This window comes from Pseudophryne corroboree, unplaced genomic scaffold (genome assembly GCF_028390025.1).
Source record: "Pseudophryne corroboree isolate aPseCor3 unplaced genomic scaffold, aPseCor3.hap2 scaffold_2195, whole genome shotgun sequence".
NCBI lineage: Eukaryota > Metazoa > Chordata > Amphibia > Anura > Myobatrachidae > Pseudophryne > Pseudophryne corroboree.
This window is the reverse complement of record NW_026968842.1, coordinates 1-22,384: the sequence shown is the minus strand read 5'-3', so window position 1 is coordinate 22,384 and position 22,384 is coordinate 1. Positions and strand designations below refer to the sequence as shown.

The 22,384-nt window shown below is 40.4% G+C and overlaps 14 non-coding genes and 1 pseudogene across 14 annotated transcripts; all 15 read left to right on the top strand.

The window, feature by feature from the left end:
• The first annotated feature begins 261 nt into the window (after positions 1 to 261).
• LOC135007599 (U1 spliceosomal RNA) lies at positions 262 to 425 on the top strand. The gene has a single exon (XR_010207535.1). It is a non-coding gene; the product is annotated as a U1 spliceosomal RNA (small nuclear RNA).
• A 152-nt stretch (positions 426 to 577) lies between these two features.
• Positions 578 to 740, top strand: LOC135007613 (U1 spliceosomal RNA). The gene has a single exon (XR_010207548.1). It is a non-coding gene; the product is annotated as a U1 spliceosomal RNA (small nuclear RNA).
• A 671-nt stretch (positions 741 to 1,411) lies between these two features.
• Positions 1,412 to 1,575, top strand: LOC135007597 (U1 spliceosomal RNA). Its single transcript, XR_010207534.1, has one exon. It is a non-coding gene; the product is annotated as a U1 spliceosomal RNA (small nuclear RNA).
• Positions 1,576 to 1,727: 152 nt separating this feature from the next.
• LOC135007610 (U1 spliceosomal RNA) lies at positions 1,728 to 1,869 on the top strand (annotated as a pseudogene).
• Positions 1,870 to 2,561: 692 nt separating this feature from the next.
• LOC135007615 (U1 spliceosomal RNA) lies at positions 2,562 to 2,725 on the top strand. The gene has a single exon (XR_010207550.1). It is a non-coding gene; the product is annotated as a U1 spliceosomal RNA (small nuclear RNA).
• A 152-nt stretch (positions 2,726 to 2,877) lies between these two features.
• On the top strand, positions 2,878 to 3,040 carry LOC135007608 (U1 spliceosomal RNA). Its single transcript, XR_010207544.1, has one exon. It is a non-coding gene; the product is annotated as a U1 spliceosomal RNA (small nuclear RNA).
• A 673-nt stretch (positions 3,041 to 3,713) lies between these two features.
• LOC135007594 (U1 spliceosomal RNA) lies at positions 3,714 to 3,877 on the top strand. Its single transcript, XR_010207531.1, has one exon. It is a non-coding gene; the product is annotated as a U1 spliceosomal RNA (small nuclear RNA).
• A 152-nt stretch (positions 3,878 to 4,029) lies between these two features.
• Positions 4,030 to 4,192, top strand: LOC135007612 (U1 spliceosomal RNA). The gene has a single exon (XR_010207547.1). It is a non-coding gene; the product is annotated as a U1 spliceosomal RNA (small nuclear RNA).
• Positions 4,193 to 4,863: 671 nt separating this feature from the next.
• On the top strand, positions 4,864 to 5,027 carry LOC135007601 (U1 spliceosomal RNA). Its single transcript, XR_010207537.1, has one exon. It is a non-coding gene; the product is annotated as a U1 spliceosomal RNA (small nuclear RNA).
• A 152-nt stretch (positions 5,028 to 5,179) lies between these two features.
• LOC135007605 (U1 spliceosomal RNA) lies at positions 5,180 to 5,342 on the top strand. Its single transcript, XR_010207541.1, has one exon. It is a non-coding gene; the product is annotated as a U1 spliceosomal RNA (small nuclear RNA).
• A 671-nt stretch (positions 5,343 to 6,013) lies between these two features.
• On the top strand, positions 6,014 to 6,177 carry LOC135007614 (U1 spliceosomal RNA). Its single transcript, XR_010207549.1, has one exon. It is a non-coding gene; the product is annotated as a U1 spliceosomal RNA (small nuclear RNA).
• A 152-nt stretch (positions 6,178 to 6,329) lies between these two features.
• On the top strand, positions 6,330 to 6,492 carry LOC135007603 (U1 spliceosomal RNA). The gene has a single exon (XR_010207539.1). It is a non-coding gene; the product is annotated as a U1 spliceosomal RNA (small nuclear RNA).
• A 671-nt stretch (positions 6,493 to 7,163) lies between these two features.
• Positions 7,164 to 7,327, top strand: LOC135007606 (U1 spliceosomal RNA). The gene has a single exon (XR_010207542.1). It is a non-coding gene; the product is annotated as a U1 spliceosomal RNA (small nuclear RNA).
• Positions 7,328 to 7,479: 152 nt separating this feature from the next.
• On the top strand, positions 7,480 to 7,642 carry LOC135007609 (U1 spliceosomal RNA). Its single transcript, XR_010207545.1, has one exon. It is a non-coding gene; the product is annotated as a U1 spliceosomal RNA (small nuclear RNA).
• A 13,221-nt stretch (positions 7,643 to 20,863) lies between these two features.
• Positions 20,864 to 20,937, top strand: TRNAN-AUU (transfer RNA asparagine (anticodon AUU)). The gene has a single exon. It is a non-coding gene; the product is annotated as a tRNA-Asn (tRNA).
• Positions 20,938 to 22,384: the final 1,447 nt, after the last annotated feature.

Here is a 22,384-nt window from a genome sequence, read left to right as displayed (position 1 = left end):
TGGATGACATCACCATATGCAAATCCATCTGCTGCAGGCCTTCCCCCAGGAATGCTTGCACTAGTTGTTGCATTTGGTTTGTTGTTTGGGGGTGCTTCAGTATTAGGCAGCCTTCTGCCCTCCCATGTTCATCTGAAAATATGTGTTCTCCCTGCAGTTGTTGTCCCCAGATGAGAGTTCCCTTGTGCTGCCTCAGTTGAATCGCCTTTACTTGACAGAGATGTGCCTGAGCAGCGGCCCTCCCCAGCCCTATCCCAAATCATACTTATTTTGCATAGGAGATATCATGGTCATGAAGATTGTTCTCCCAGGGTGAGGTTCATTCATTGCATTCTGGGTATGATGACCCCTGTGATTTCCCCAAATGTGGAAAACTCGACTGCATTATTTGTGGTAGAGGGGGACTGTGTTTGTGCTTTCCTCTGGTCAGCTCTGGTAAAAGTCAGATTTCTTTGTCTCAGATCTTCCTCTAGCCTTGTTCTTCTTTCGAGAGTTCCCTTGTGCTGCCTCAGTTGGATCTCCTTCACTTGACAGGGGGGTGCCCGAGCAGCAACCCTCCCCAGCTCTAGCCCAACTCCTACTTACCTGCCAGGTGAGATACTATGATCAGGAAGGTGCTTCTCCCAGGGCAAGGCTCACCCATTGCACTCTTGGTGTGCTGCTCCTGCGATTTCCCCAAATGTGGGACACTTGACTGCATAATTTGTGTTTCCTCTGGTCGGCTCTCGTAAAATTCAGATCTCTTTGTCTCAGGTCTCTCTCCAGCCTAGTTTGCTGTCTGTTTCCACTTCTCTTTTCTTGAACCGCTCCCTTCTATGCCCTTGCGCACTATCCTGACTTCTCCCGTCTGCTTACTTTGTGCCTTCCAACGCACAATGCGAACTACAGGTAGTGCTGCAGGGCCCACACCCTTTTAGTTGCCTTACAGAGCAGCTCTGGAGCTGTTACAGTGCCCAGCTGCTGCAAGAAATCAGCTTGAATGCTTCAGGTGCTGGGGCATAGCCAACATGAGCCCCACACCGAAGGAGGGTGGAGGTGTTTAATGCGAATTAGGGGTCATGCAAGCGCTGCAAAAGGCCGCCATGCCCTGCACATCCCTTTTTTCTTTTCATATGCAGACGAGGGTTGAAGCCAATTTTGACCCACTGCTTGGATGACATCACCATATGCAAATCCATCTGCTGCAGGCCTTCCCCCAGGAATGCTTGCACTAGTTGTTGCATTTGGTTTGTTGTTTGGGGGTGCTTCAGTATTAGGCAGCCTTCTGCCCTCCCATGTTCATCTGAAAATATGTGTTCTCCCTGCAGTTGTTGTCCCCAGATGAGAGTTCCCTTGTGCTGCCTCAGTTGAATCGCCTTTACTTGACAGAGATGTGCCTGAGCAGCGGCCCTCCCCAGCCCTATCCCAAATCATACTTATTTTGCATAGGAGATATCATGGTCATGAAGATTGTTCTCCCAGGGTGAGGTTCATTCATTGCATTCTGGGTATGATGACCCCTGTGATTTCCCCAAATGTGGGAAACTCGACTGCATTATTTGTGGTAGTGGGGGACTGTGTTTGTGCTTTCCTCTGGTCAGCTCTGGTAAAAGTCAGATTTCTTTGTCTCAGATCTTCCTCTAGCCTTGTTCTTCTTTCGAGAGTTCCCTTGTGCTGCCTCAGTTGGATCTCCTTCACTTGACAGGGGGGTGCCCGAGCAGCGACCCTCCCCAGCTCTAGCCCAACTCCTACTTACCTGCCAGGTGAGATACTATGATCATGTAGGTGCTTCTCCCAGGGCAAGGCTCACCCATTGCACTCTGGGTGTGCTGCCCCTTTGATTTCCCCAAATGTGGGAAACTTGACTGCATAATTTGTGTTTCCCCTGGTCGGCTCTCATATAATTCAGATCTCTTTGTCTCAGGTCTCTCTCCAGCCTAGTTTGCTGTCTGTTTCCACTTCTCTTTTCTTGAGCCGCTCCCTTCTATGCCCTTGCGCACTATCCTGACTTCTCCCGTCTGCTTACTTTGTGCCTTCCAACGCACAATGCGAACTACAGGTAGTGCTGCAGGGCCCACACCCTTTTACTTGCCTTACAGAGCAACTCTGGAGCTGTTACAGTGCCCAGCTGCTGCAAGAAATCAGCTTGAATGCTTCAGGGGCTGGGGCATAGCCAACATGAGCCCCACACCGAATGAGGGTGGAGGTGTTTAATGCGAACTAGGGGTCATCCAAGCGCCGCAAAAGGCCGCCATGCCCTGCAAGCCCCTTTTCTCTTTTCATATGCAGATGAGGGTTGAAGCCAACTTTGACCCACTGCTTGGATGACATCACCATATGCAAATCCATCTGCTGCAGGCCTTCCCCCAGGAATGCTTGTACTAGTTGTTGCATTTGGTTTGTTGTTTGGGGGTGCTTCAGTATTAGGCAGCCTTCTGCCCTCCCATGTTCATCTGAAAATATGTGTTCTCCCTGCAGTTGTTGTCCCCAGATGAGAGTTCCCTTGTGCTGCCTCAGTTGAATCTCCTTTACTTGACATAGATGTGCCTGAGCAGCGGCCCTCACCAGCCCTATCCCAAATCATACTTATTTTGCATAGGAGATACCATGGTCATGAAGATTGTTCTCCCAGGGTGAGGTTCATTCATTGCATTCTGGGTATGCTGACCCCTGTGATTTCCCCAAATGTGGGAAACTCGACTGCATTATTTGTGGTAGTGGGGGACTGTGTTTGTGCTTTCCTCTGGTCAGCTCTGGTAAAAGTCAGATTTCTTTGTCTCAGATCTTCCTCTAGCCTTGTTCCTCTTTCAAGAGTTCCCTTGTGCTGCCTCAGTTGGATCTCCTTCACTTGACAGGGGGGTGCCCGAGCAGCGACCTTCCCCAGCTCTAGCCCAACTCCTACTTACCTGCCAGGTGAGATACTATGATCATGAAGATGCTACTCCCAGGGCAAGGCTCACCCATTGCACTCTGGGTGTGCTGCTCCTGCAATTTCCCCAAATGTGGGACACTTGACTGCATAATTTGTTTTTCCCCTGGTCGGCTCTCGTATAATTCAGATCTCTTTGTCTCAGGTCTCTCTCCAGTATAGTTTGCTGTCTGTTTCCACTTCTCTTTTCTTGAGCCGCTCCCTTCTATGCCCTTGCGCACTATCCTGACTTCTCCCGTCTGCTTACTTTGTGCCTTCCAATGCACAATGCAAACTACAGGTAGTGCTGCAGGGCCCACACCCTTTTACTTGCCTTACAGAGCAGCTCTGGAGCTTTTACAGTGCCCAGCTGCTGCAAGAAATCAGCTTGAATGCTTCAGGGGCTGGGGCATAGCCAACATGAGCCCCACACCGAAGGAGGGTGGAGGTGTTTAATGCGAACTAGGGGTCATCCAAGCGCCGCAAAAGGCCGCCATGCCCTGCACGCCCCTTTTCTCTTTTTTGATATGCAGACGAGGGTTGAAGCCAACTTTGACCCACTGCTTGGATGGCATTACCATATGCAAATCAATCTGCTGCAGGCCTTCCCCCAGGAATGCTTGCACTAGTTGTTGCATTTGGTTTGTTGTTTGGGGGTGCTTCAGTATTAGGCAGCCTTCTGCCCTCCCATGTTCATCTGAAAATATGTGTTCTCCCTGCAGTTGTTGTCCCCAGATGAGAGTTCCCTTGTGCTGCCTCAGTTGAATCTCCTTTACTTGACAGAGATGTGCCTGAGCAGCGGCCCTCCCCAGCCCTATCCCAAATCATACTTATTTTGCATAGGAGATACCATGGTCATGAAGATTGTTCTCCCAGGGTGAGGTTCATTCATTGCATTCTGGGTATGCTGACCCCTGTGATTTCCCCAAATGTGGGAAACTCAACTGCATTATTTGTGGTAGTGGGGGACTGTGTTTGTGCTTTCCTCTGGTCAGCTCTGGTAAAAGTCAGATTTCTTTGTCTCAGATCTTCCTCTAGCCTTGTTCTTCTTTCGAGAGTTCCCTTGTGCTGCCTCAGTTGGATCTCCTTCACTTGACAGGGGGGTGCACGAGCAGCGACCCTCCCCAGCTCTAGCCCAACTCCTATTTACCTGCCAGGTGAGATACTATGATCAGGAAGGTGCTTCTCCCAGGGCAAGGCTCACCCATTGCACTCTGGGTGTGCTGCTCCTGCGATTTCCCCAAATGTGGGACACTTGACGGCATAATTTGTGTTTCCTCTGGTCGGCTCTCATATAATTCAGATCTCTTTGTCTCAGGTCTTTCTCCAGCCTAGTTTGCTGTCTGTTTCCACTTCTCTTTTCTTGAGCCGCTCCCTTCTATGCCCTTGCGCACTATCCTGACCTCTCCCGTCTGCTTACTTTGTGCCTTCCAACGCACAATGCATACTACAGGTAGTGCTGCAGGGCCCACACCCTTTTACATGCTTTACAGAGCAGCTCTGGAGCTGTTACAGTGCCCAGCTGCTGCAAGAAATCATCTTGAATGCTTCAGGGGCTGGGGCATAGCCAACATGAGCCCCACACCGAAGGAGGGTGGAGATGTTTAATGCGAATTAGGGGTCATCCAAGCGCCACAAAAGGACGCCATGCCCTGCACATCCCTTTTTTCTTTTCATATGCAGATGAGGGTTGAAGCCAACTTTGACCCACTGCTTGGATGACATCACCATATGCAAATCCATCTGCTGCAGGCCTTCCCCCAGGAATGCTTGCACTAGTTGTTGCATTTGGTTTGTTGTTTGGGGGTGCTTCAGTATTAGGCAGCCTTCTGCCCTCCCATGTTCATCTGAAAATATGTGTTCTCCCTGCAGTTGTTGTCCCCAGATGAGAGTTCCCTTGTGCTGCCTCAGTTGAATCTCCTTTACTTGACAGAGATGTGCCTGAGCAGCGGCCCTCCCCAGCCCTATCCCAAATCATACTTATTTTGCATAGGAGATACCATGGTCATGAAGATTGTTCTAACAGGGTGAGGTTCATTCATTGCATTCTGGGTATGCTGACCCCTGTGATTTCCCCAAATGTGGGAAACTCAACTGCATTATTTGTGGTAGTGGGGGACTGTGTTTGTGCTTTCTTCTGGTCAACTCTGGTAAAAATCAGATTTCTTTGTCTCAGATCTTCCTCTAGCCTTGTTCCTCTTTCGAGAGTTCCCTTGTGCTGCCTCAGTTGGATCTCCTTCACTTGACAGGGGGGTACCCGAGCAGCGACCCTTCGCAGCTCTAGCCCAACTCCTACTTACCTGCCAGGTGAGATACTATGATCATGTAGGTGCTTCTCCCAGGGCAAGGCTCACCCATTGCACTCTGGGTGTGCTGCCCCTGTGATTTCCCCAAATGTGGGAAACTTGACTGCATAATTTGTGTTTCCCCTGGTCGGCTCTCGTATAATTCAGATCTCTTTGTCTCAGGTCTCTCTCCAGCCTAGTTTGCTGTCTGTTTCCACTTCTCTTTTCTTGAGCCGCTCCCTTCTATCCCCTTGCGCACTATCCTGACTTCTCCCGTCTGCTTACTTTGTGCCTTCCAACACACAATGCAAACTACAGGTAGTGCTGCAGGGCCCACACCCTTTTACTTGCCTCACAGAGCAGATCTGGAGCTGTTACAGTGCCCAGCTGCTGCAAGAAATCAGCTTGAATGCTTCAGGGGCTGGGGCATTGCCAACATGAGCCCCACACCGAAGGAGGGTGGGGGTGTTTAATGCGAACTAAGGGTTACCCAAGCGCCGCAAAAGGCCGCCATGCCCTGCACGCCCCTTTTCTCTTTTCATATGCAGACGAGGGTTGAAGCCAACTTTGACCCACTGCTTGGATGGCATTACCATATGCAAATCAATCTGCTGCAGGCCTTCCCCCAGGAATGCTTGCACTAGTTGTTGCATTTGGTTTGTTGTTTGGGGGTGCTTCAGTATTAGGCAGCCTTCTGCCCTCCCATGTTCATCTGAAAATATGTGTTCTCCCTGCAGTTGTTGTCCCCAGATGAGAGTTCCCTTGTGCTGCCTCAGTTGAATCTCCTTTACTTGACAGAGATGTGCCTGAGCAGCGGCCCTCCCCAGCCCTATCCCAAATCATACTTATTTTGCATAGGAGATACCATGGTCATGAAGATTGTTCTCCCAGGGTGAGGTTCATTCATTGCATTCTGGGTATGCTGACCCCTGTGATTTCCCCAAATGTGGGAAACTCGACTGCATTATTTGTGGTAGTGGGGGACTGTGTTTGTGCTTTCCTCTGCTCAGCTCTGGTAAAAGTCAGATTTCTTTGTCTCAGATCTTCCTCTAGCCTTGTTCTTCTTTCGAGAGTTCCCTTTTGCTGCCTCAGTTGGATCTCCTTCACTTGACAGGGGGGTGCCCGAGCAGCGACCCTCCCCAGCTCTAGCCCAACTCCTACTTACCTGCCAGGTGAGATACTATGATCAGCAAGGTGCTTCTCCCAGGGCAAGGCTCACCCATTGCACTCTGGGTGTGCTGCTCCTGCGATTTCCCCAAATGTGGGAAACTTGACTGCATAATTTGTGTTTCCTCTGGTCGGCTCTCGTATAATTCAGATCTGTTTGTCTCAGGTCTCTCTCCAGCCTAGTTTGCTGTCTGTTTCAACTTCTCTTTTCTTGAGCCGCTCCCTTCTATGCCCTTGCGCATTATCTTGACTTCTCCCATCTGCTTACTTTGTGCCTTCCAACGCACAATGCGAACTACAGGTAGTGCTGCAGGGCCCACACCCTTTTACTTGCCTTACAGAGCAGCTCTGGAGCTATTACAGTGCCCAGCTGCTGCAAGTAATCAGCTTGAATGCTTCATGGGCTGGGGCATAGCCAACATGAGCCCCACACCGAAGTAGGGTGGAGGTGTTTAATGCGAACTAGGGGTCATCCAAGCGCCGCAAAAGGCCGCCATGCCCTGCACGCCCCTTTTCTCTTTTCATATGCAGACGAGGGTTGAAGCCAACTTTGACCCACTGTTTGGATGACATCACCATATGCAAATCCATCTGCTGCAGGCCTTCCCCCAGGAATGCTTGTACTAGTTGTTGCATTTGGTTTGTTGTTTGGGGGTGCTTCAGTATTAGGCAGCCTTCTGCCCTCCCATGTTCATCTGAAAATATGTGTTCTCCCTGCAGTTGTTGTCCCCAGATGAGAGTTCCCTTGTGCTGCCTCAGTTGAATCTCCTTTACTTGACAGAGATGTGCCTGAGCAGCGGCCCTCCCCAGCCCTATCCCAAATCATACTTATTTTGCATAGGAGATACCATGGTCATGAAGATTGTTCTCCCAGGGTGAGGTTCATTCATTGCATTCTGGGTATGCTGACCCCTGTGATTTCCCCAAATGTGGGAAACTCGACTGCATTATTTGTGGTAGTGGGGGACTGTGTTTGTGCTTTCCTCTGGTCAGCTCTGGTAAAAGCCAGATTTCTGTGTCTCAGATCTTCCTCTAGCCTTGTTCTTCTTTCGAGAGTTCTCTTGTGCTGCCTCAGTTGGATCTCCTTCACTTGACAGGGGGGTGCCCGAGCAGCGACCCTCCTCAGCTCTTGCCCAACTCCTACTTATCTGCCAGGTGAGATACTATGATCATGAAGGTGCTTCTCCCAGGGCAAGGCTCACCCATTGCACTCTGTGTGTGCTGCTCCAGCGATTTCCCCAAATGTGGGAAACTCGACTGCATAATTTGTGTTTCCCCTGGTCGGCTCTCGTATAATTCAGATCTCTTTGTCTCAGGTCTCTCTCCAGCCTAGTTTGCTGTCTGTTTCCACTTCTCTTTTCTTGAGCCGCTCCTTTCTATGCCCTTGCGCACTATCCTGACTTCTCCCGTCTGCTTACTTTGTGCCTTCCAACGCACAATGCGAACTACAGGTAGTGCTGCAGGGCCCACACCCTTTTAGTTGCCTTACAGAGCAGCTCTGGAGCTGTTACAGTGCCCAGCTGCTGCAAGAAATCAGCTTGAATGTTCTTCGTTGATTGATGGAAGAAACATCTTACAAAAACTCTCCAGATTATTGACTTTTTAAAGTTTTTCTAGGAAACGTTCTAGATGAATGCTTATTAGCGTTTGTCAGAATGTACGTTTGCAAAGTGTCACTGTGGCGCAATCAGTTAGCGTGTTCGGTTATTATCCAAAAGGTTGGTGGTTCAATCCCACCCAGGGACGTAATTTACCTTGTTATCAGATTTTGGTGATCTTTAAGTAGACAAGTCAAAATTTCAAACCCCCTCTTGTGGTGTAGGGTACCTGGCCTTCTCTGATGTAATCAGAGTTAGATTTGATTAAGTGATTTTATAAAAAAAACAGCTAGGAAGCACAATTTAGCAGTGGGTTGCAGAGAAAAAGAAATATGCTGGCAAAAAAATCCAATTGAGTGATTAAACAGCTCTTTATTTTCTGGCTTTATTTTTATGCTAACAAATTTGTTCTCTGAAAAGTGTCCACAAAGCCAAGTATCTGATTAACACCTTTGTAGGGATGGTTTTTCACCTATTACTAAATTAAACTTGCTTCATTGGAAAGGCAGCAAGATGCATCGTCATTTCAATATCTACTGAAATAATACAGGTTGACACCAGGAAACATTAACGCCACTGCATCCTTGCTGCTTTCTCATGTGGAAGTCTGTTTAATGTGAAAACAAGGTGATATCTAATTAGCACACAGGTAAGGAATTAAGAAAATCTTTATTTAAGGGTGAAGATGTTTCTCACAAAATCGTTGCCCCAATGCATCATTGAAATTCAAGCTGGAAAGATGATTTTAATATATCACTTGTACATTTTGTATTGCTCTTCTGGTGACAATGTAGTTTGTTTTTGTCAATTACCATTTTAATAATAGGGTAAAGAAAATTAAGTGGATTTTTGAAAGAAAACAATACTGTCAATATACTATTAAACAAATGAAAATGGTAAAAGTTATTGTACTTTAAGTAAAAATAAAAGAGCTAAAATATCAATCCCAATTTTGGATTACTTTAATTAAAAAAAAATGCATATAGCAGAGGGTAGTTTCAATCTGCCTACCTCTGGGTTATCGGCCCAGCATGCTTCCATTGCAGTACTCTGCTGCACATGTAAGTGCAAGAGATCCTGAAGCACTCACTCATCATGGGAAAGTACCAATGTGTTTCTTCGTTGGTTGATGGAAGAAACATCTTACAAAAACTCTCCAGATTATTGACTTTTTAAAGTTTTTCTAGGAAACGTTCTAGATGAATGCTTATTAGCCTTTGTCAGTATGAGCTTTTTGCAACGTGTCTCTGTGGCGCAATCGGTTAGTGTGTTTGGCTATTAACCAAAAGGTTGGTGGTTCAATCCCACCCAGGAACGTAATTGACCTTGTGATCAGATTTTGGTGATATTTAAGTAGACAAGTCAAAATTTCAAACCCCCTGTTATGGTGTGGGTACCTGGCCTTCCCTGATGTAATCAGAGTTAGATTTGATTCAGTGATTTTATAAAAACAGCTAGGAAGCACAATTTAGCAGTAGGTTGCAGAGAAAAAAAATATGCTGGCAGAAAAATCCAATTGAGTGATTAAACAGCTCTTCATTTTCTGGCTTTATTTTTATGCTAACAAATGTGTTCTCTGAAAAGTGTCCACAAAGCCAAGTCTCTGATTAACACCTTTGTAAGGATGGTTTTTCACCTATTACTAAATTAAACTTGCTTCATTGGAAAGGCAGCAAGATGCATCCTCATTTCAATGTCTACTGAAATAATACAGGTTGACACCAGGAAACATTAACGCCACTGCATCCTTGCTGCTTTCTCATGTGGAAGTCTGTTTAATGTGAAAACAAGGTGATATCTAATTAGCACACAGGTAAGGAATTAAGAAAATCTTTATTTAAGGGTGAAGATGTTTCTCACAAAATCGTTGCCCCAATGCATCATTGAAATTCAACCTGGAAAGATGATTTTAATATATCACTTGTACATTTTGTATTGCTCTTCTGGTGACAATGTAGTTTGTTTTTGTCAATTACCATTTTAATAATAGGGTAAAGAAAATGAAGTGGATTTTTGAAAGAAAACAATACTGTCAATATACTATTAAAACAAATTAAAATGGTAAAAGTTATTGTACTTTAAGTAAAAATAAAAGAGCAAAAATATCCATCCCAGTTTTGGATTACTTTAATTAACAAAAAAAATGCATATAGCAAAGGATAGTTTCAATCTGCCTACCTCTGGGTTATGGGCCCAGCATGCTTCCATTGCAGTACTCTGCTGCACATGTAAGTGCAAGAGATCCTGAAGCACTCACTCATCATGGGAAAGTACCAATGTGTTTCTTTGTTGGTTGTTGGAAGAAACATCTTACAAAAACTCTCCAGATTATTGACTTTTTAAAGTTTTTCTAGGAAACGTTCTAGATGAATGCTTATTAGCCTTTGTCAGTATGTACTTTTTGCAAAGTGTCTCTGTGGCGCAATTGGTTAGTGTGTACGGCTATTAACCAAAAGGTTGGTGGTTAAATCCTACCCAGGGACGTAATTGACCTTGTGATCAGATTTTGGTGATTTTTAAGTAGACAAGTCAAAATTTCAAACCCCCTCTTATTGTGTAGGGTACCTAGCCTTCTCTGATGTAATCAGAGTTAGATTTGATTCAGTGATTTTATAAAAACAGCTAGGAAGCACAATTTAGCAGTGGTTTGCAGAGAAAAAAAATATGCTGGCAGAAAAATCCAATTGAGTGATTAAACAGCTCTTCATTTTCTGGCTTTATTTTTATGCTAACAAATTTGTTCTCTGAAAAGTGTCCACAAAGCCAAGTCTCTGATTAACACCTTTGTAAGGATGGTTTTTCACCTATTACTAAATTAAACTTGCTTCATTGGAAAGGCAGCAAGATGCATCCTCATTTCAATGTCTACTGAAATAATACAAGTTGACACCAGGAAACATTAACGCCACTGCATCCTTGCTGCTTTCTCATGTGGAAGTCTGTTTAATGCGAAAACAAGGTGATATCTAATTATCACACAGGTAAGGAATTAAGAAAATCTTTATTTAAGGGTGAAGATGTTTCTCACAAAATCGTTGCCCCAATGCATCATTGAAATTCAAGCTGGAAAGACGATTTTAATATATCACTTGTACATTTTGTATTGCTCTTCTGGTGACAATGTAGTTTGTTTTTGTCAATTACCATTTTAATAATAGGGTAAAGAAAATTAAGTGGATTTTTGAAAGAAAACAATACTGTCAATATACTATTAAAACAAATTAAAATGGTAAAAGTTATTGTACTTTAAGTAAAAATAAAAGAGCCAAAATATCAATCCCAGTTTTGGATTACTTTAATTAACAAAAAAAAAGCATATAGCAAAGGATAGTTTCAATCTGCCTACCTCTGGGTTATGGGCCCAGCATGCTTCCATTGCTGTACTCTGCTGCACATGTAAGTGCAAGAGATCCTGAAGCACTCACTCATCATGGGAAAGTACCAATGTGTTTCTTCGTTGGTTGATGGAAGAAACATCTTACAAAAATTCTCCAGATTATTGACTTTTTAAAGTTTTTCTAGGAAACGTTTTAGATGAATGCTTATTAGCCTTTGTCAGTATTTACTTCTGCAAAGTGTCTCTGTGGCGCAATCAGTTAGCGTGTACGGCTACTAACCAAAAGGTTGGTGGTTCAATCACACCCAGGGACGTAATTGACCTTGTGATCAGATTTTGGTGATCTTTAAGTAGACAAGTCAAAATTTCAAACCCCCTGTTATGGTGTAGGGTACCTGGCCTTCTCTGATGTAATCAGAGTTAGATTTGATTCAGTGATTTTATTAAAACAGCTAGGAAGCACAATTTAGCAGTGGGTTGCAGAGAAAAAGAAATATGCTGGCAAAAAAATCCAATTGAGTGATTAAACAGCTCTTCATTTTCTGGCTTTATTTTTATGCTAACAAATTTGTTCTCTGAAAAGTGTCCACAAAGCCAAGTCTCTGATTAACACCTTTGTAGGGATGGTTTTTCACCTATTACTAAATTAAACTTGCTTCATTGGAAAGGCAGCAAGATGCATCCTCATTTCAATGTCTACTGAAATAATACAGGTTGACACCAGGAAACATTAACGCCACTGCATCCTTGCTGCTTTCTCATGTGGAAGTCTGTTTAATGTGAAAACAAGGTGATATCTAATTAGCACACAGGTAAGGAATTAAGAAAATCTTTATTTAAGGGTGAAGATGTTTCTCACAAAATCGTTGCCCCAATGCATCATTGAAATTCAAGCTGGAAAGATGATTTTAATATATCACTTGTACATTTTGTATTGCTCTTCTGGTGACAATGTAGTTTGTTTTTGTCAATTACCATTTTAATAATAGGGTAAAGAAAATTAAGTGGATTTTTGAAAGAAAACAATACTGTCAATATACTATTAAAACAAATTAAAATGGTAAAAGTTATTGTACTTTAAGTAAAAATAAAAGAGCAAAAATATCAATCCCAGTTTTGGATTACTTTAATTAACAAAAAAAAATGCATATAGCAAAGGATAGTTTCAATCTGCCTACCTCTGGGTTATGGGCCCAGCATGCTTCCATTGCAGTACTCTGCTGCACATGTAAGTGCAAGAGATCCTGAAGCACTCACTCATCATGGGAAAGTACCAATGTGTTTCTTCGTTGGTTGATGGAAGAAACATCTTACAAAAACTCTCCAGATTATTGACTTTTTAAAGTTTTTCTAGGAAACGTTCTAGATGAATGCTTATTAGCCTTTGTCAGTATGTACTTTTGCAAAGTGTTTCTGTGGTGCAATTGGTTAGTGTGTAAGACTATTAACCAAAAGGTTGGTGGTTCAATCCCACCCAGGAATGTAATTGACCTTGTGATCAGATTTTGGTGATATTTAAGTAGACAAGTCAAAATTTAAAACCCCCTCTTATTGTGTAGGGTACCTAGCCTTCTCTGATGTAATCAGAGTTAGATTTGATTCAGTGATTTTATAAAAAAAACAGCTAGGAAGCACAATTTAGCAGTGGGTTGCAGATAAAAAAAATATGCTGGCAAAAAAATACAATTGAGTGATTAAACAGCTCTTCATTTTCTGGCTTTATTTTTATGCTAACAAATTTGTTCTCTGAAATGTGTCCACAAAGCCAAGTCTCTGATTAACACCTTTGTAGGGATGGTTTTTCACCTATTACTAAATTAAACTTGCTTCATTGGAAAGGCAACAAGATGCATCCTCATTTCAATGTCTACTGAAATAATACAGGTTGACACCAGGAAACATTAACGCCACTGCATCCTTGCTGCTTTCTCATGTGGAAGTCTGTTTAATGTGAAAACAAGGTGATATCTAATTATCACACAGGTAAGGAATTAAGAAAATCTTTATTTAAGGGTGAAGATGTTTCTCACAAAATCGTTGCCCCAATGCATCATTGAAATTCAAGCTGGAAAGATGATTTTAATATATCACTTGTACATTTTGTATTGCTCTTCTGGTGACAATGTAGTTTGTTTTTGTCAATTACCATTTTAATAATAGGGTAAAGAAAATTAAGTGGATTTTTGAAAGAAAACAATACTGTCAATATACTATCAAAACAAATTAAAATGGTAAAAGTTATTGTACTTTAAGTAAAAATAAAAGAGCCAAAATATCAATCCCAGTTTTGGATTACTTTAATTAACAAAAAATAAATGCATATAGCAAAGGATAGTTTCAATCTACCTACCTCTGGGTTATGGGCCCAGCATGCTTCCATTGCAGTACTCTGCTGCACATGTAAGTGCAAGAGATCCTGAAGCACTCACTCATCATGGTAAAGTACCAATGTGTTTCTTCATTGGTTGATGGAAGAAACATCTTACAAAAACTCTCCAGATTATTGACTTTTTAAAGTTTTTCTAGGAAACGTTCTAGATGAATGCTTATTAGCCTTTGTCAGTATGTACTTTTGCAAAGTGTCTCTGTGGCGCAATTGGTTAGTGTGTAAGGCTATTAACCAAAAGGTTGGTGGTTCAATCCCACCCAGGGACGTAATTGACCTTGTGATCAGATTTTGGTGATATTTAAGTAGACAAGTCAAAATTTCAAACCCCATCTTATTGTGTAGGGTACCTGGCCTTCTCTGATGTTATCAGAGTTAGATTTGATTCAGTGATTTTATAAAAAACAGCTAGGAAGCACAATTTAGCAGTGGGTTGCAGAGAAAAAAAATATGCTGGCAAAAAATCCAATTGAGTGATTAAACAGCTCTTCATTTTCTGGTTTATTTTTATGCTAACAAATTTGTTCTCTGAAAAGTGTCCACAAAGCCAAGTCTCTGATTAACACCTTTGTAGGGATGGTTTTTCACCTATTACTAAATTAAACTTGCTTCATTGGAAAGGCAGCAAGATACATCCTCATTTCAATGTCTACTGAAATAATACAGGTTGACACCAGGAAACATTAACGCCACTGCATCCTTGCTGCTTTCTCATGTGGAAGTCTGTTTAATGTGAAAACAAGGTGATATCTAATTATCACACAGGTAAGGAATTAAGAAAATCTTTATTTAAGGGTGAAGATGTTTCTCACAAAATCGTTGCCCCAATGCATCATTGAAATTCAAGCTGGAAAGATGATTTTAATATATCACTAGTACATTTTGTATTGCTCTTCTGGTGACAATGTAGTTTGTTTTTGTCAATTACCATTTTAATAATAGGGTAAAGAAAATTAAGTGGATTTTTGAAAGAAAACAATACTGTCAATATACTATTAAAACAAATTAAAATGGTAAAAGTTATTGTACTTTAAGTAAAAATAAAAGAGCAAAAATATCAATCCCAGTTTTGGATTACTTTAATTAACAAAAAAAATGCATATAGCAAAGGATAGTTTCAATCTGCCTATCTCTGGGTTATGGGCCCAGCATGCTTCCATTGCAGTACTCTGCTGCACATGTAAGTGCAAGAGATCCTGAAGCACTCACTCATCATGGGAAAGTACCAATGTGTTTCTTCATTGGTTGATGGAAGAAACATCTTACAAAAACTCTCCAGATTATTGACTTTTCAAAGTTTTTCTAGGAAACGTTCTTGATGAATGCTTATTAGCCTTTGTCAGTATGTACTTTTTGCAAAGTGTCTCTGTGGTGCAATTGGTTAGTGTGTAAGGCTATTAACCAAAAGGTTGGTGGTTCAATCCCACCCAGGAACGTAATTGACCTTGCAATCAGATTTTGGTGATCTTTAAGTAGACAAGTCAAAATTTCAAACCCCCTGTTATGGTGTAGGGTACCTGGCCTTCTCTGATGTAATCAGAGTTAGATTTGATTCAGTGATTTTATAAAAACAGCTAGGAAGCACAATTTAGCAGTGGGTTGCAGAGAAAAAGAAATATGCTGGCAGAAAAATCCAATTGAGTGATTAAACAGCTCTTCATTTTCTGGCTTTATTTTTATGCTAACAAATTTGTTCTCTGAAAAGTGTCCACAAAGCAAAGTCTCTGATTAACACCTTTGTAGGGATGGTTTTTCACCTATTACTAAATTAAACTTGCTTCATTGGAAAGGCAGCAAGATGCATCCTCATTTCAATGTCTACTGAAATAATACAGGTTGACACCAGGAAACATTAACGCCACTGCATCCTTGCTGCTTTCTCATGTGGAAGTCTGTTTAATGTGAAAACAAGGTGATATCTAATTAGCACACAGGTAAGGAATTAAGAAAATCTTTATTTAAGGGTGAAGATGTTTCTCACAAAATCGTTGCCCCAATGCATCATTGAAATTCAAGCTGGAAAGATGATTTTAATATATCACTTGTACATTTTGTATTGCTCTTCTGGTGACAATGTAGTTTGTTTTTGTCAATTACCATTTTAATAATAGGGTAAAGAAAATGAAGTGGATTTTTGAAAGAAAACAATACTGTCAATATACTATTAAAACAAATTAAAATGGTAAAAGTTATTGTACTTTAAGTAAAAATAAAAGAGCAAAAATATCAATCCCAGTTTTGATTACTTAAATTAACAAAAAAAATGCATATAGCAAAGGATAGTTTCAATCTGCCTATCTCTGGGTTATGGGCCCAGCATGCTTCCATTGCAGTACTCTGCTGCACATGTAAGTGCAAGAGATCCTGAAGCACTCACTCATCATGGGAAAGTACCAATGTGTTTCTTCATTGGTTGATGGAAGAAACATCTTACAAAAACTCTCCAGATTATTGACTTTTTAAAGTTTTTCTAGGAAACGTTCTTGATGAATGCTTATTAGCCTTTGTCAGTATGTACTTTTTGCAAAGTGTTTCTGTGGTGCAATTGGTTAGTGTGTAAGGCTATTAACCAAAAGGTTGGTGGTTCAATCCCACCCAGGAACGTAATTGACCTTGTGATCAGATTTTGGTGATATTTAAGTAGACAAGTCAAAATTTCAAACCCCCTCTTATTGTGTAGGGTACCTGGCCTTCTCTGATGTAATCAGAGTTAGATTTGATTCAGTGATTTTATAAAAAACAGCTAGGAAGCACAATTTAGCAGTGGGTGGCAGAGAAAAAAAATATGCTGGCAAAAAAAATCCAATTGAGTGATTAAACAGCTCTTCATTTTCTGGCTTTATTTTTATGCTAACAAATTTGTTCTCTGAAAAGTGTCCACAAAGCCAAGTCTCTGATTAACACCTTTGTAGGGATGGTTTTTCACCTATTACTAAATTAAACTTGCTTCATTGGAAAGGCAGCAAGATGCATCCTCATTTCAATGTCTACTGAAATAATACAAGTTGACACCAGGAAACATTAACGCCACTGCATCCTTGCTGCTTTCTCATGTGGAAGTCTGTTTAATGCGAAAACAAGGTGATATCTAATTAGCACACAGGTAAGGAATTAAGAAAATCTTTATTTAAGGGTGAAGATGTTTCTCACAAAATCGTTGCCCCAATGCATCATTGAAATTCAAGCTGAAAAGATGATTTTAATATATCACTTGTACATTTTGTATTGCTCTTCTGGTGACAATGTAGTTTGTTTTTGTCAATTACCATTTTAATAATAGGGTAAAGAAAATTAAGTGGATTTTTGAAAGAAAACAATACTGTCAATATACTATTAAAACAAATTAAAATGGTAAACGTTATTGTACTTTAAGTAAAAATAAAAGAGCCAAAATATCAATCCCAGTTTTGGATTACTTTAATTAACAAAAAAAAAGCATATAGCAAAGGATAGTTTCAATCTGCCTACCTCTGGGTTATGGGCCCAGCATGCTTCCATTGCTGTACTTTGCTGCACATGTAAGTGCAAGAGATCCTGAAGCACTCACTCATCATGGGAAAGTACCAATGTGTTTCTTCGTTGGTTGATGGAAGAAACATCTTACAAAAACTCTCCAGATTATTGACTTTTTAAAGTTTTTCTAGGAAACGTTTTAGATGAATGCTTATTAGCCTTTGTCAGTATACCCTGTCGCAAAGTGTCTTTGCGGCGCAATCAGTTAGTGTGTACGGCTATTAACTAAAAGGTTGGTGGTTCAATCCCACCCAGGGATGTAATTGATCTTGTTATCAGATTTTGGTGATCTTTAAGTAGACAAGTCAAAATTTCAAACCCCCTCTTATGGTGTAGGGTACCTGGCCTTCTCTGATGTAATCAGAGTTAGATTTGATTCATTGATTTTATAAAAACAGCTAGGAAGCACAATTTAGCAGTGGTTTGCAGAGAAAAAAAATATGCTGGCAGAAAAATCCAATTGAGTGATTAAACAGCTCTTCATTTTCTGGCTTTATTTTTATGCTAACAAATTTGTTCTCTGAAAAGTGTCCACAAAGCCAAGTCTCTGATTAACACCTTTGTAAGGATGGTTTTTCACCTATTACTAAATTAAACTTGCTTCATTGGAAAGGCAGCAAGATGCATCCTCATTTCAATGTCTACTGAAATAATACAAGTTGACACCAGGAAACATTAACGCCACTGCATCCTTGCTGCTTTCTCATGTGGAAGTCTGTTTAATGCGAAAACAAGGTGATATCTAATTATCACACAGGTAAGGAGTTAAGAAAATCTTTATTTAAGGGTGAAGATGTTTCTCACAAAATCGTTGCCCCAATGCATCATTGAAATTCAAGCTGGAAAGATGATTTTAATATATCACTTGTACATTTTGTATTGCTCTTCTGGTGACAATGTAGTTTGTTTTTGTCAATTACCATTTTAATAATAGGGTAAAGAAAATTAAGTGGATTTTTGAAAGAAAACAATACTGTCAATATACTATTAAAACAAATTAAAATGGTAAAAGTTATTGTACTTTAAGTAAAAATAAAAGAGCCAAAATATCAATCCCAGTTTTGGATTACTTTAATTAACAAAAAAAAAGCATATAGCAAAGGATAGTTTCAATCTGCCTACCTCTGGGTTATGGGCCCAGCATGCTTCCATTGTTGTACTCTGCTGCACATGTAAGTGCAAGAGATCCTGAAGCACTCACTCATCATGGGAAAGTACCAATGTGTTTCTTCGTTGGTTGATGGAAGAAACATCTTACAAAAACTCTCCAGATTATTGACTTTTTAAAGTTTTTCTAGGAAACGTTTTAGATGAATGGTTATTAGCCCTTGTCAGTATATACTTTTGCAATGTGTCTCTGTGGCGCAATTAGTTAGTGTGTACGGCTATTAACCAAAAGGTTGGTGGTTCAATCCCCCCCAGGTACGTAATTGACCTTGTTATCAGATTTTGGTGATCTTTAAGTAGACAAGTCAAAATTTCAAACCCCCTGTTATGGTGTAGGGTACATGGCCTTCTCTGATGTAATCAGAGTTAGATTTGATTCAGTGATTTTATAAAAACAGCTAGGAAGCACAATTTAGCAGTGGGTTGCAGAGAAAAAGAAATATGCTGGCAGAAAAATCCAATTGAGTGATTAAACAGCTCTTCATTTTCTGGCTTTATTTTTATGCTAACAAATTTGTTCTCTGAAAAGTGTCCACAAAGCAAAGTCTCTGATTAACACCTTTGTAGGGATGGTTTTTCACCTATTACTAAATTAAACTTGCTTCATTGGAAAGGCAGCAAGATGCATCCTCATTTCAATGTCTACTGAAATAATACAGGTTGACACCAGGAAACATTAACGCCACTGCATCCTTGCTGCTTTCTCATGTGGAAGTCTGTTTAATGTGAAAACAAGGTGATATCTAATTAGCACACAGGTAAGGAATTAAGAAAATCTTTATTTAAGGGTGAAGATGTTTCTCACAAAATCGTTGCCCCAATGCATCATTGAAATTCAAGCTGGAAAGATGATTTTAATATATCACTTGTACATTTTGTATTGCTCTTCTGGTGACAATGTAGTTTGTTTTTGTCAATTACCATTTTAATAATAGGGTAAAGAAAATGAAGTGGATTTTTGAAAGAAAACAGTACTGTCAATATACTATTAAAACAAATTAAAATGGTAAAAGTTATTGTACTTTAAGTAAAAATAAAAGAGCCAAAATATCAATCCCAGTTTTGGATTACTTTAATTAACAAAAAAAAATGCATATAGCAGAGGATAGTTTCAATCTGCCTACCTCTGGGTTATGGGCCCAGCATGCTTCCATTGCTGTACTCTGCTGCACATGTAAGTGCAAGAGATCCTGAAGCACTCACTCATCATGGGAAAGTACCAATGTGTTTCTTCGTTGGTTGATAGAAGAAACATCTTACAAAAACTCTCTAGATTATTGACTTTTTTAAGTTTTTCTAGGAAACGTTTTAGATGAATGCTTATTAGCATTTGTCAGTATGGACTTTTCCAAAGTGTCTCTGTGGCGCAATCAGTTAGTGTGTACGGCTATTAACCAAAAGGTTGGTGGTTCAATCCCACACAGGGACGTAATTGACCTTGTTATCAGATTTTGGTGATCTTTAAGTAGACAAGTCAAATTTCATACCCCCTGTTATTGTGTAGGGTACCTGGCCTTCTCTGATGTAATCAGAGTTAGATTTGATTCAATGATTTTATAAAAACATCTAGGAAGCACAATTTAGCAGTGGGTTGCAGAGAAAAAGAAATATGCTGGCAAAAAAATCAAATTGCGTGATTAAACAGCTCTTCATTTTCTGGCTTTATTTTATGCTAACAAATTTGTTCTCTGAAAAGTGTCCACAAAGCCAAGTCTCTGATTAACACCTTTGTAGGGATGGTTTTTCACCTATTACTAAATTAAACTTGCTTCATTGGAAAGGCAGCAAGATGCATCCTCATTTCAATGTCTACTGAAATAATACAGGTTGACACCAGGAAACATTAACGCCACTGCATCCTTGCTGCTTTCTCATGTGGAAGTCTGTTTAATGTGAAAACAAGGTGATATCTAATTAGCACACAGGTAAGGAATTAAGAAAATCTTTATTTAAGGGTGAAGATGTTTCTCACAAAATCGTTGCCCCAATGCATCATTGAAATTCAAGCTGGAAAGATGATTTTAATATATCACTTGTACATTTTGTATTGCTCTTCTGGTGACAATGTAGTTTGTTTTTGTCAATTACCATTTTAATAATAGGGTAAAGAAAATGAAGTGGATTTTTGAAAGAAAACAATACTGTCAATATACTATTAAAACAAATTAAAATGGTAAAAGTTATTGTACTTTAAGTAAAAATAAAAGAGACAAAATATCAATCCCAGTTTTGGATTACTTTAATTAACAAAAAAAAAATGCATATAGCAGAGGATAGTTTCAATCTGCCTACCTCTGGGTTATGGGCCCAGCATGCTTCCATTGCAGTACTCTGCTGCACATGTAAGTGCAAGAGAACCTGAAGCACTCACTCATCATGGGAAAGTACCAATGTGTTTCTTCGTTGGTTGATAGAAGAAACATCTTACAAAAACTCTCCAGATTATTGACTTTTTTAAGTTTTTCTAGGAAACGTTTTAGATGAATGCTTATTAGCCTTTGTCAGTATGGACTTTTGCAAAGTGTCTCTGTGGCGCAATCGGTTAGTGTGTTTGGCTATTAACCAAAAGGTTGGTGGTTCAATCCCACCCAGGGACGTAATTAACCTTGTGATCAGATTTTGGTGATATTTAAGTAGACAAGTCAAAATTTCAAACCTCCTCTTATGGTGTAGGGTACATGGCCTTCTCTGATGTAATCAGAGTTAGATTTGATTCAGTGATTTTATAAAAAACAGCTAGGAAGCACAATTTAGCAGTGGGTTGCAGAGAAAAAAAATATGCTGGCAGAAAAATCCAATCGAGTGATTAAACAGCTCTTCATTTTCTGGCTTTATTTTTATGCTAACAAATTTGTTCTCTGAAAAGTGTCCACAAAGCCAAGTCTCTGATTAACACCTTTGTAAGGATGGTTTTTCACCTATTACTAAATTAAACTTGCTTCATTGGAAAGGCAGCAAGATGCATCCTCATTTCAATGTCTACTGAAATAATACAAGTTGACACCAGGAAACATTAACGCCACTGCATCCTTGCTGCTTTCTCATGTGGAAGTCTGTTTAATGTGATAACAAATGTGTGTGTTTTTTTTCAACCTGGAAGCCCAACATCGATTAAGATCGATCTTAAATAGACCCCTGGGTTTTAAGGATAACCATGGTTGAGTCCAATGGTTAATTCACATTGACCGAAGTTCTAATTAAGTCACCTGTGCTCAAGCATGATATCCTTAAAATCTGGATTGCAATGACAGCATTTTGGAACTATGCCTAAGGGTTTAATTTTTACATTTATCCACTGACAATAAATCTACCTACAATATCCCTGTAACTGTTATGATTACAGTATTTCACTAAATAATTTAATTTGCTGAACCTTCTGTAAAAATAAATATTAAGCTGCTGTAATTCCCAGATGCAGCAAATTTGTTAGCTAGTGGGCAAAACCATGTGCACTGCAGGGATGGGGGGGGGGGCAGATATAACATTTGCAGAGAGATTTAGGTGGGTTATATTGTTTGTGTGCAGGGTAAATACTGGCTGTTTTGTTTTTACACTGCAATTTAGATTTCAGTTTGAACACACCGCACCAAAATCTAACTCTCTCTGCACATATTATACACCCCCCCCCTGCAGTGTACATGGTTTTAGCTAATAAATTTGCTGCTGTGATCAGATCTGAGTTAAGCCCTATGTATTTGGCACTGGCAAAGGGTTAGAGGCCTTGCTGTAGAGCTCACACCTTTCTTATCATGCATTGTAATATTTCCTATGTCCTGATGTTGTGCTCTCTGCTCCATCCAAGTAAACAGCAATGTAGCATGGCTATCAAAGAGCGTGAAGATTGCAGATTTCCTGGGATTAATGCTAAGGAATGCTATTCCAGAGGCTGCTGCTTTAATTCAAGTGTCACTGGGGTTAAATGGTGTTTTTACCTTAAAAACACAGGTAGAGTATATAGTACAGTGGTAAAGTGGGAGCATGTAGTGCTATTGATTACAGATTTGATGGAGCTTAAACATGGATAAGGTCCATGGCTCTAAGAGT